A 13627-nucleotide genomic window follows, 5' to 3' on the forward strand; every position below is an offset into this window, starting at 1 on the left:
GCTTCAGTTACCCAACTGAAGGTGAAGTCTCATATTTTTCCCAAATTACATCGATTTTTTTTTCAGTTTTCTGCAGGAATATACCTGTGAATGACTTAACAATTTAGTCTTTAGATTTTAAGCTCCACTGTGCAGAATGACAGGCTGAACACCTAGAACATTATAGAAAAAAATAATGAGGCTTTTTACCCACCTCCCTGTGAAAAAGAAGTCTACAACAAGTTTGAATGTTAAAAGAATAATAATACAGTCTATTCGCTACAATCTTGAAACAAATGAGCAGTACAGCATACTAGAAAATGGTGAGAAGTTGGTGAATCTAAAGATGCAGACACCAGTGAAGGTATCCATATTGAACTAAATAGAGAAAAAATTAAGAACTAAACATGACAAGAAAGGAAAAGAACCTCCACTGGTACACAAGTTGTCCAAAAAAAATGTCAGACTTGTCGGGGTCAATATTAAACATAAATGTTTATATAGTCTTGCATATACATAACAATTCAGGATACATATGCAGTATATAGACATTTATATATACATAAGTAAGGGTGCCCTGTATTGGCCTGGTATTCGGTCTATCCATGATACTTTGTGCCTGATGCTGCCAGTATAGGTACCACCAAGCTGCAACCCTAAACTGAGGATACGTGGATTAGAAATTGAACACGTAAATAAACTGCATACAGTCATATAGATAGAGTGATTCAGTGAGACAATTGGGACCATCTAGATAGATAGATAGATAGATAGATAGATAGATAGATAGATAGATGTACATGCACATTTTTACATATTATTTATATTACAGTATATTTACTGTGTCCATCAGGAGGGCATTACAGCATCTCAAACCCCAAACTCAATCTCACAGTCACAAGTTCTGGTATACCTTGCACAAAGGCTTTAAACAAGATATGAACCAACACAACACAGTTCTTCTCTTCTCTTTTTCTTCTCCATACCTCCCAAATGAGCTTTGTCCTCCTTCCACCCGACTCCAACTCGCCTGAATGAAGTCAAGTGGTCTCATTTATCTTGGACCCAGGAGTACTTCCAATGCTAAGGCATAGCCCCATGGAAGTACGTCTGGGTATATCAGAAGTCCCACAGAGTTGAGATTAAGAATCCCATCAGCTCCCCCTGGTAGCCTCCATGGAACCCAACAGGGCGGCCTCATGGGACTATAGGTCCCAGTATGCCTTGCAGGTGACCATGTGGGAATCCTTACCCAGAGAGCTGCTACCTAGCGTACTGGGGGGAAAATATTCATCCATGCTCTTCTCCCCACTGGTCTTTCCATTGCAATGGCCTTCCGGCCATGTAAGGATCCTTTGTTCAATCCTGGTCAGGATGAGAGTCCATGTGTATGGTCCATTATAATGCACAATCACAATCAGAACTCCTTTTTTTTTTGCTTTGGGTATGTTTTGTAAAACTGGTGTTCCATTTGTGTATGAGGGGATACACTTCCTTTACACGACCCCAGCTCACTCTTTCCAACCTCTTGTCTTGCCAGTTCCTTTTATATATTTTATTTCTGTACATGAAACATAACAATTAACAAATCCAATACATGATTGCAGAAGGCTGGGGATTATCTTGGAAGCTTCGAGCACAAGCCAGTTCAGATTGTCAGATAATGAAAGAAAATTGGACAGCACAGAGAAAAGTCCAAACACACTGTGAAAACTCCCCCTAGATATCCTATCTGTCCCATCACAATCCACTGAAGTTTCCTGAACATCACAAAACGTATAAGTAGACACACATACACAGGTATCTACTATATAATAAAACACTAAGATCTGTATGGATGTGTCCTGTCCCTTACAGCAATATGATTGATCAGTTTGGCTTTGGTGATGTGATCAAAAGAGGAAGTGCGAGTGTAATGCAGACAAGGAGGAGAAACGGCATTGGAGGTACGCTAAGAAAGTCGCCTTTAAAAACAGGAATTATAAAATCGGACAGGAGATGAGAAAGGTGCCTTGAAAATAATTGTAGACTCCGAGAAGGAGGCTTTACAAGAATCCGCTCGAGAGAGGGAGCATCAGTCAGGAGAGGTTCAGACACAAGTGGATATAGAGGACAGGTGCTAGAGGTACATGTAGGGCAAGAGATATCAAATATTCTTCAATTATTCTATAACCTGTTTTTGACAGGTAGTGTGTGTACACACATTTATGCATAGACTCATACTTTACAGCAGACACAAGTATATCAAAAGGAATAATAATGTTCTCAGAAAGAGACTTTACTTTAAGGAACAGAATAAATTTCAATTTAAGGAACAGCCCCTGTCAAAGTAACATCCCTCAATAATATCCCAGGTACTTATTTTCAGTAAAAGTCAAAAATTCATCTATAAACCTTTTGATTTCTTCTTTCACATCTTAAAAGATAAACTTCATATTTATTTTTCTGAACAGAAAGAAAACCAATATCACAAAAGTCAAGATACAAAAAATGGATATGAAGGATGTGTGGTACAAGAGCAGGCATGATGGAGACAGTAGCTTTTTCATGAATTTCAAAAATAGCTGATGCTTGTTTCTCATTAACCAAAGCACTCAGGTTACTGTTTAACAGCTCCAGGAAAACTCTTAATGAATGAGACATACAATACTGTTTGCGCTTTAATATCACATGGAGTGATATTGGTGACTTGAAAAGGATGTTCAAGATAGAGCTGCCAGCCAACAGGGAAAGTGGAAGGCCTAAGAGAAGGTTTATGGATGTGGTGATGGGTGTGACAGAGCAAGATGTAGAGGACAGGAAGACATGAAACAAGATGATCCACTGTGGCACCCCTTAACGGGAGCAGCCAAAAGAAGAAGAAGAAGAAGTGTTGCTGGTGACTTACATTTGAGCAAAAGAATTTTGGTTTCAAGAAATGTATTACACATCTGCTTAGTATATTGTCTCTTCAATTGCACCTATAATAGTTTTTAGACGAAAGATTGCTGTCAAAGAATGTTGAAAGTAATAGAAGAACTGGCACTAAAAGGTTATTTTAGTATTTTATCAGAAAATGACCAGAATGCATCAAAAATGCCCCTCTTTATCATACTCACTTAATAAAATTGAGTGTGGTAAGGGGTTAGGAATCTATCCTGACAGCTTTGGCACAAAACAGAAGTAAATCCCAGATGGGACACCAGTCTACCACAGGGCACAATCACTTGCACACTCATTCTTGCCTGGACAATTTAGGGTAACCCATCAACCTCCCAAGCATGTCTTTCATGTAGGGTAAGAAAATCCAAACAGACATAGGAGGAATGTGGAAATTCGTCATGTGTAAGTGCCCCGGGTAGAGATTAGAACCCACAAATGTAGAGCTGTGATGCAGAAGCACAAATCCCAGCACCATAATACCACCAGATTAAAAGAAAGAAAGAAAGAAAGAAAGAAAGAAAGAAAGAAAGAAAGAAAGAAAGAAAGAAAGAAAAAAAAACAAAGAAAGAAAATATCAGGTGAGAAATATGAATAGTATGTAATTAACTTTTTGGAGGTTTTCATCAGTAATATGCCAGTTTCATTGGGAAGGATTAATAGAATAATTAAATATGCTGATAATATAGACAGTGAACAGCTACTAGGACTAAAAAGGTAAAAATACCATAAATAAAATCACGCCGATAAGATATTATTTACCCAAAAGAAGTTACAGAAGCTAGTAATTATGTATACATACCCTTCTTATGGGAAATATTTCAGAAGAAATACACAGAGAAAATTCCCAAGATGAGCTTAGTAACTGCAAGACAATTATTTGAACATGCATCACTGGAAACTTAATGGAAGTGGTACCAATGTGTTATTGGATAGTCAATGAGAATTTAGACTGAAGCATTGTATTTCAGTATAAGCTGGAATGTTAGGAGAAGGCAGCATAGGAATTTGATTACAGTACGGCGCCCGATATTTGAAAAGGTTTTCATGTTTTACTCTATGACAGGCTAGTCGTCAAGTATAAGAGGTGCTCTTTGATTGTGGATAAAGAATGGCTATCACTTTTTTGCTAAATTATGTTGAAGATGGGCTTCTACAATGGACAGTTCTGAGGCTTCTGCTCTTTTTAATTCATACAAATACTTTTAATAATAATGGAAATTAGCAAAACAGTTACATTTTCAGATCACACTAAACAAACAAATGCTCTAATGGATCATGGCAAAATTCAGATATGGACAGCTGAATAAAGACTTCTATGAAGAAGTTTAAAAAATTGCTTAAAAAACATAATTACACAGTAGAGCATTTGTAGTAAAGCACAACTAATGACAGATATTTGGAAAGGATGGTGAATGATTTGTTCTGAACAAAAAACTGTACACATGAAGTTAAAATGTGTGTTGCAATTTTACTGCTTTAAACACACTCTGAGGACATCATGTTTAAATAATCCATGATAATTTGGTGATATAGACCCATTACTCACATGCCTTGAGGGTTTCTCTGAAGATTGAGAATATGGATAGGAGGAGAAAATGGAATCGGAGGGAGTCAAGAAGTGTGACAGCACAAGCATTCAATGGTTACAAATGGTTGCGGATTGTTGGAGATTTCATTTTTCCCAAAACTCTAAAATCCAATATGACCTAAGCTTAAACCCAGATACCTGGATTCTCTCCAAATCACTCTAGCATGTAATGTCTTATCTTCAAATTTAAAACAGAACAGACCTATCTTGGCGGAAATAGGTTTCAGAATGTGGGTAACTCTGCAGATCTCATCTCAAAATTTTACTTTCCCTGTATGATCCCTTGAAGCTATGCTCTTCTGGTGCACTCACTGCCTCAGATTCAAGTCCAAGCAACTCTTTCTCACAACAGTTCAGCATTCAACTTAGATGGCAAATGGTATAAACTCTCAGGGGTTGTCTGCCTGCCTGCCTGCCTTTCTGTCAAAGGGTGCATCGTTGTATTCTGATAAACAGGACTGATGACTGGGCTGCTTACAATGTGTGGAGGTAAACTAAACATTAATCACGGCTCATGAATGAAAATTAAAGAAAAAAATAAACAGATTGTCATCAGTCTGTAGAAAAGTAGCAGGTCAGTGCTTAAATAACTAATAATTAGTACTCTTCTCTTTGATCTTTAAAGATATGGTTAGATATTAAAATCTTTAATATAACCTGGATTACCTTCCTGGCTCACCTGAGGTAAGCAGTACCACTCCGGAGCAAGAGGGGGCAGTAATGCTAACTGTTTCTTCTCTTCCACCTGCAGCTCTGAGAAGACACCCAGTTAAGCCACCTAACCCCGCCCACCATACCCAGAGCAGGCCCTGCCCCTTTTGTTCAGGGCTCCATAAAACCAGTTGGCCCCCGAAGAAAGCATCACAGACTTTGGCAGGATCTGATAAATAACATTTTAGAACAAGCATTTAAATTGAGGAAGTGGATTATCTCTCCTTTGTTTCTATTCTATTTTTATTTATTTGTTTATTTACGTATTTTTACTATTTTTAAAGTACTACTCTGCTGACCTAGCTCTCTTTCTCATGGGTGGTTTCAAACCAGTTTTGTTAAACTTGATTTGCATGCATGGAATGTTTTTTGGGTTTAATAAAATAAAATATTAAAAAAAAGACTTCCACAAGGATAGAACCCAGGCGCGCCTCTGTGTTAAAAATGTTTCTAGTGTTGGAAATTGTTTTTTAGGATGTTGTAGCTGTTATAGCGGTTCAATTGTGCCATGATGCACCCATTTTTCCTTTTACTTATAAAAGGTATCCCAACTATTAATTGCAAATTTCCCTGTTCTGACAAACGACTACAAACTATTAACAGATACAGTTTTAAGTTATTTGCTAATGACCATAAAACAAAGTATTAACACAAGGAGAACTGCAGATAACCCACTTAATCACACTCCTCTCATCGCTGCTTCTTCCATTTCATTTCTCTTTATGAGTCATCCACTTCAGCTCATCTCATATCCTTTAATAACGCCAAACATTTCCTTTTCTTGAAAAAAAAATACATACTGCTAAGAGCTCACAAAACATACAGAATGTGGAATTCAAGGCACTGTTTGCGGAAGCCTTGTAGATTTGGGGCAGCTGGATCAGTTTTACTGACAGGCACTGGGTAGCTCAAGCATGAATACATTTTGTTTTAAGCAGCCCTGCATTTAAGTGCTGTGATTCCCCAAGGGGTTCCCTACTTGCAATTTCTGGACAGGGCTCTCATATATTTCTGTTTTATACAAGCCAGCCTACAACTTGGCACAAAGAAGAAAATAGTATTGTCTAACTGCAATGCGTGCATATTATATTCATCTTCAAATCACCACTTTCCTAGATGTATTTAATTTATTTCACAGTTTCAGTAACTCCTAGGGATATCCCAGCAGCAGCAGTGGGGGAGTAGGGGGCAGAATTTCATCCCAATGGGCCACAAGTCCATTTATGGAAGTGCACATCGGCACACATGCACTTGGATGAATGAGGACAATGAAATGAACCTGACAGCAAGTCATTTGGACAACAGAAGAAAAAAAAAAGATTCTTCAGATGAATCCAAAATGAACACAGTGAGAACTCTGAAGGCACTCGGGCTCTTCTCACTTTATGCATATGTCTGTATTTAACTATTTATGATTGCTGCTCCTCTCTGGATTTTTTAGAACAAATATTCTGCATTTCATTCACAGCAAAAGCTCAAAGTCAGAGATAGCAGAGCAAATAACTTCCTGGACCTGACACCAGTCTGACATTAGCCAATTTATTATTTACTGAGCATAGGCAGTTCTACTTTGGTAAACAAGTGCGTTCTTTCAGACAGAATAAAAGGAAAGCAACACCCAAAAGGACAGAATAAATCAACAATAAAAATATATCAGGGTCCTTAACAGCTGCAGCTTTTGCTTCTGTTCGGTCCCCATGTATTATTAAAGTTAAGGCGTTTTCACACTCCTAGTTCCGTTTGCACTGTACCGTATCATGCTATGATTAGTTAATTTGTGTTAAGGCAAAGAATTGTAGAACATAAGACTGCCTGTTCAGGTCAGACGAGTGACGGTATGAGCCTATGCAAGTCATTTATCCCTGCAGTTCTCCACGTATATGAATATGCAGACAACTGTGCCACGTACAATAGGCAGTCTTAGAGTCGTAACGGTCACTAATCCTCTAAGGGACATTACAACTCAATGAACATTTTATTCAGAAAACTGTACTACAATTCTAGCACACCATCTTATCTTGCACAAATGGAAGTAACCTAACATAAGACAACAAGAAAATTATAATTTTACTTAAAAATTAAATTCACTATGACAAACGCTTCAAAAAATTCTTATAGTCAAGCAGGAATAAATAGTTTCCAGAATTAAATGAGAATGCTGGATCATTGCTCTCTAGATAATCAGGGCAAGGATATCTGCTCTGTTTTAAGTAAGATGTAGTACCATATCTCTTAATGATATACAACTTACTTATCAATTACATTTTTTTCCAAATTGTATTATGTAGATGTGACTGGCACATCATTTTAGAGGAAACGATTAGCTGAAGACATAAATATTAATAAAAGCAACTTTTAGGCCAACAGTTTTATAGTAATTGTAGGAAAACAAAATTAGATGGCTGGAAAACAAGTGGAAGGACACTTTAATGGTCTTCAGCACTAGTAACCTGAGGTTGTTTGTCAATTCTGAAATGAAACCTCTCAAAATTTGGATCCCATTAACAGTAATTCCAGTCCCATTAGCCTGGAATATCCACCAAGTTGGTTTATAGACAAAACATTAAATCAGTCACATAGATCGATATGCAGTAAAGTGTCAATGACAGGTAGATGACTACATAATAAATTGGGAATACAGTCAAAATGAGGAGAGTGCAAGGCATGCATAGGGAATCTTTATTTATAGTCTTTCTTTGCCTTAATGTAATTATCAGCATAGAAAAATCTAATTTGGGTGAATAAAAAAATGCACAAGCAGGGTATTTATGAAACAAAACTCCCAAAGCATTTTAGTTCATAGTGCAAATGCCATTGTCACTTTTCAGACTCTTAATATTGGAAATCCAAAATGATGTAAAAACCCCAGCCATCATTAAGTGAAGATGTACATTAAATGGAGAAGCTCCTTTACATTTTGAAATATAACCCACCAACATCTCATCTGCACAGCTCACTGCTATAATTTGTCATGGCTATGTGTGTTGGGCTCCCACCCCCTCACCCCCTTTAGAAAACACACAATTAGCATGTCAATAGAACAGATAGAGTTTATAACAACCAAAAGACACCAAGTACTTTTCACTGTTGTTTAAAATTCAAGTACTGACCTCTCTTTGTCAAAGGTCAAATCGGCAATGTCGCCCCAGGGCAAAGGGGCAAGTGGGGTGGGGGGTTGGGACATTTCCCACCCAGATATTGATTTAATAAGACAAACTGGTTTCTTCCATCAGTAATCAGAATTCAATTGCACAAGATAATGATATTCAGAGAAGGAGCTTTCATTTGAGCTATGGCAGGCAGCACAGCAGTTCCCGTTTTTTAATCTGGTGTCTTAAAAAGAAGTGACAGGTATAACATCAGATTGCTCTAGCACACAGATGAAACCCCAAAAGAATAAAAAGTAAAGAAAGTATGTTTCCTAAACTTTTTTATCCCCTAAAATGCCAAGATTGAGGTGTAGCCTCTTTAAAATATATTGTAAATGAAAGGAAATAAGATGAGAATGGAACCAGTGCTAAAGTTCAAGCAGCCGTCCTCTTTAGATTCCCTTTTGCCACTCTATGCCATGGCATACATAAATGTTTACATATACACTGAGTGGCCATTTTATTAGAACTGAATGGTCACTTAAGCAACGGAATCATGTACTGTAAGTGCATAGGAATAGAACTCTTCAGAAGGATATCAGCCAATCAGTCTAACTCAGCTCATCTTTTGCTATTTACCTCAATGTTTTTAAAATATCATGGAGTTGACTTCTGAAGGCTCCCAAGGTTACACAACCAATACACTACCTGGCATTGTACCCCATTTCTTTCTCAAAAAATCTTTATGAATACTTTAATTCTAAACTTATCATTACTTCCAAACCAGAGTACACATTAAGATCTCAAGTTGCAGGAAACTTAGGATTTCAAGGTTTAATAAAGTAACAGTGAGAGGTCGAGTTTTTATTTACTGGGCCCCAAAGCTATGGAATGATCTGCCTGCTAATATAAGAGATGCACCTTCATTCTTCACTTTTAAATCCAGGCTTACTTTAGTCTAGCACACCCTGACTAGAGCTGCTGATTAGCTGTGCATACTGCATCTCTGTTTGTTAGTCATTTGTATAGAAATACAGTGGAACCTCGGGTCACGACCGTAATTCCTTCCAAAACTCTGGTCACAACCCGATTTGGTCATGACCCAAAGTAATTTCCCCCCATAGGACTGTAAGTAAATACAATTAATCCGTTCCAGACGGTATGAACTGTATGTAAATATATTTTTTCAAAGATTGTTAAGCACAAAAATAGTTAATTATACCATAGAATGCACAGTGTAATAGTAAACTAAATGTAAAAACATTGAATAACACTGAGAAAACCTTGAACAGAGAAAACTAACATTGCAAGAGTTCACACTACAGCCTTAAAAACCGCTCGCTGTAAACACTTTTTTTAACGAGTTTTAAGCGCAGCTTAAAAATCCTTAATTTATACAAAAACTAACCATAAACAACCAAGAAAATTAACATTGCAAGAGTTCATGCTACAGCCTTATGGACCGCTCACTGTAAACACTTTTTTTTAACTAGTTTTAAGCACAGGTAAAAAAATGAACATTTGAAAAATCCTTAATTTATACAAAAACTAACCATAAACAACCAAGAAAACTAATCTTGCATGAGTCGAGTTCTGGCATGAAGGAAGTGAGCAGGAAACTGGGTGGAGAGGAGATTACAGTTTTGAGGTAAACTCCATCTGCGCGATGCACGTCTGACCGAGAACAACGTACTGTGTAGGGAGAGACTGAACACATGCGTAAATCACCGCCGTGTACGAACTGGAAGGGAAACGAAATAGAGCACAAAGAGTTCACAGCGAATGCACAGAGAGAGACTGAACACGTGCGGAAATCATTGGCATGTACGAACCGGAAGGGAAACTGGCTTGTTCATCACCCGAGTGTGTGGTCGTGAACAGATGCAAAAGTTTGGCAAACTTTTTGGTCGTAACCCAATTTGCATGTGTTCCGAGACGTTCATGACCTGAGGTTCCACTGTACAAGCAATACAATATTTATCAACTGTTACTGACCCTCCTCTTTGTTTTTTTTCTTCTTGATATCTTGATGTGGCTCTACTGGCAAGCTGTTCTTCTGCCTATCGAAAACTCATCTCAGATACTGGGAGCATTGGAATCACTGGACAGAAAGATTCTTTCATCATATTGGACAGCTCAGCTCAGACTCTACTATAGAATGACCCAGAGCGGGTGGACAGCTAGTTGGCCAAGGTCTGAAGGACTGCAATTTGGAGTAAAGTGGAAACAGTCATTCATGCTTTTATTTCCTCAAGACTTGATTACTGCAATTCCCTATATTATAGAATTAGTCAGAAAGCCCTTTCTCGACTACAGCTGATGCAGAATGCTGCTGTTTGGAACCCCACTGGATTTGCAAGCGTGAGCACATTTTGCCAGTATTAGCTGCCCTACACTGGCTTCCCACCCACTATCAAAATTTTAATGTTAGTTTATAAGGCTCCAAATGGATGTGCTCCTGCCTACATGGTTAATTTTTTAGTACTCTATACTCCAACCCATGCCCTTAGATCTGCTGACCAGCTCTTGCTTGCCACTAGGTTAAAGCTGAGGGATGATCGATCTTTTGCCAGTGCTGCTCTGAAATTATGGAACACCTTACCTCTTAGCATAAGAACATTATCATCACTGACTTTGTTTAAGAGAAGGCTAAAACTCTTTTGTATTCAATGGCATTTTCCGATTCTATTATATAATCTATCACTTTGGCTCAACAGCAGTTATTTCAAAATGTGTTATATAAATTAATTGACATTGATATTGACTATGACTTTGTCTGTCATTATCTCTGACTTTCTCTCTTACAGTTTTCATCGCCTCCATTTATACATAATTCAACAATTAATTCATGGACAGGTACTGTTGGTTTCCAATCTCTTCTAATCTCTGTTTGCTTGATAAAGAGAACTCAGCCTCTTCAATCTTTCCCCATAGCTCATAACTCTAATAGCTATTATCTGAACTACTCTTTCTTATAATATGGAGGACAAAACTTGACCCAGCATTCCCAAAAAGGCCTCACAAATGCATCACACAGCTTAATCACTGGACTTCACAGAGCAATTGATATAATCTAATATCCCTTTATCAATCTACAATGTTGTTCAAAGCAGGTGGGCAAGTGAGAATGGATCAAGTTTATGAGAACAATCAAGAGGAACATTGGACAAGTCTAAATATTTAAGTGACTTTGAAAAAGACATTTTAGTAGATGCCCATGCATCCACCTCAAACATGTGCCTTGATGGATTTTCATAAACAGAATTAAGAAATGGACACTGACATAGAAATATCAGTCCAATGACTAGTGCTACAATCGAACATGAAACATTGATGATGGGGGCTGACAGAGGCTGTCACAGTTCTTGAAAGTAGTAGAAGCTATAGTCAGTCAACTAACAGCAGGGTTCAATACAGCAGAATAAAGCAATTTCATAACACACAACTTCAAAAACTATTCAAGGATGCAGAACGGCAACGAAGCTCAGATACTCCATGTGGGAAATACAAAAGTGCAATTGCACTGAACTGAGAAACACAAACACTTAATTATTTGCTAAATATCACCTGGTCTACAGACTCACAGTGTCTGTCAATCTCTGCTTGACAGGAGTTCATGTAAATGGTGAAAATCCCATGGATCCATCCTGTATAGAGTGACACAATATTCATACACTGTGTCCCTTGATTGACATTTGAATGAAACAATACCTGAATACCTGAAGACATTTGCTATTTAGGTGTATCACTTCATGACACCTATGAGCAAACCATCTTCACTACACTTCATATAATAACAGAATAGGAAAGCTGTGGAGCAGTCCCAGAAAACACAGCCAGGAGTTTAAAAGAATGCAGAGGTCTCTCCTCATTCCACCTTTCTAAGTGCAGCAGAGTTCCTGCTGGATGTTATCCATGAAGCAGTTTGGACGGGAGCTCTACTCTCAGCTACCTGCCAACCACCATGAGACACTACAGAAAAAAGCATGAACAGCACTTGTGTGCCACACTTTTGACCCCTAGCTGAATCCATGGTTTTAGGATTGGTACATAAATTGACACCTGCTGCACTTCATTTCCTCACTGGACTCAGAAAATGAATAGATGTTAAAAAAAGCTCCATTAATTTTCCACAAGCCTTATAATATTATTATGATTACTGCACATTTAGAATAGCTGCTTTTGTTAAAGGGAAATTAGATCAGGATTAATTACAATTAATTACTTTTTTTTTTTTTTACTAACTGGAGCACAGGCATATTAAATGTGCTGAGTAGTCTTACACAGTGAGCTGGAAGAAGGAAGCCAACACAATGACTTCAAATACAAAGGTACACTTATTTTCCTGTATGTAAATAATATGAATAGCTTTGCCACTAAGAACTTGGTTCAGGATTAAGTGGAATGTTGGAGATGCTAAACAAGGGTGAGATTCTTTAAGAACCCAAGAAAATTGAATCAGTACAGCAGATCAAGGCAAGGAAGGCTAACGAATAAGAGGTCACCATACATGAAGCGATCAGCTCAGGTCAGGCCTCAGCTTTCCTGCTAACACTGTACTGAATGATGGCCCTCTACTACCTAACTTTTTTATCCTCCAATATGGTGACACTTTGGCTTGAATTTTGTTTTGGTGTTAAACAAGTTTCATTTCCATCTTTGCTAAACTTTGACTTTTGAAGAGGAACTGTTACTTTCCATTTACCTTTTTTGTTTTTACTTTAAATCCAGTCACTCATTTTAAAAGGTAACTGAAATCTGACTCTGTAAAAAAATAAGTTCGGGGAGGCCATTAACTTGATGTGCAGATGAGTCCTGCTTGTAAAGAATATGCACCTTGGGGACCTTTTTCTGTCTCCAAACTCATCCTCAAATGTCTGGATTCAGGGATAATGTCTATATACTATTTTATATGTATAAACATACAGGCACAGCAAAGAAGAACAAAGAATCAGGGGCCACAGTAACATCTCTCTTCCATCCTAGGACTGGACCCACTGTAAATATCCATGCGCCATCTGCCATTAATTCCCTTTTTGCCTGCCTGTGTATTGGGACTGGGCCTCTGCTTCTGCTCCTTTAACTTGCTTTTCGCCTAACTGTGTATTTTCATTATTTTATTAGAAGATGACCTGCTCTGTTTTTTCTGTTATTTGTCAGAAACTCATTTGAGAACTTCCTGTTTAATTTAGGTAGTTTTATGAATTATTGCCATTTGTATTTTAGTTGTTATCATTTTTATTTCCATGATGTTATACAACACCAATTTGTTTGGGGTGTTTCTTGAGAGGTGCCAGCCTTTGTGTGTTATTTTCATGGGCACTGCCATGTTATTGAT

At 37.8% G+C, this 13627-nt stretch overlaps 1 protein-coding gene across 1 annotated transcript in view; it reads right to left on the bottom strand.

Moving 5' to 3' along the window:
- The window catches only part of nav2a (neuron navigator 2a), a 797383-nt gene that overhangs the window by 770251 nt on the left and 13505 nt on the right, over window positions 1-13627 (bottom strand). The gene's annotated exons all lie outside the window — the stretch shown is intronic.

This window comes from Polypterus senegalus, chromosome 1 (assembly GCF_016835505.1).
Source record: "Polypterus senegalus isolate Bchr_013 chromosome 1, ASM1683550v1, whole genome shotgun sequence".
Lineage (NCBI taxonomy): Eukaryota > Metazoa > Chordata > Cladistia > Polypteriformes > Polypteridae > Polypterus > Polypterus senegalus.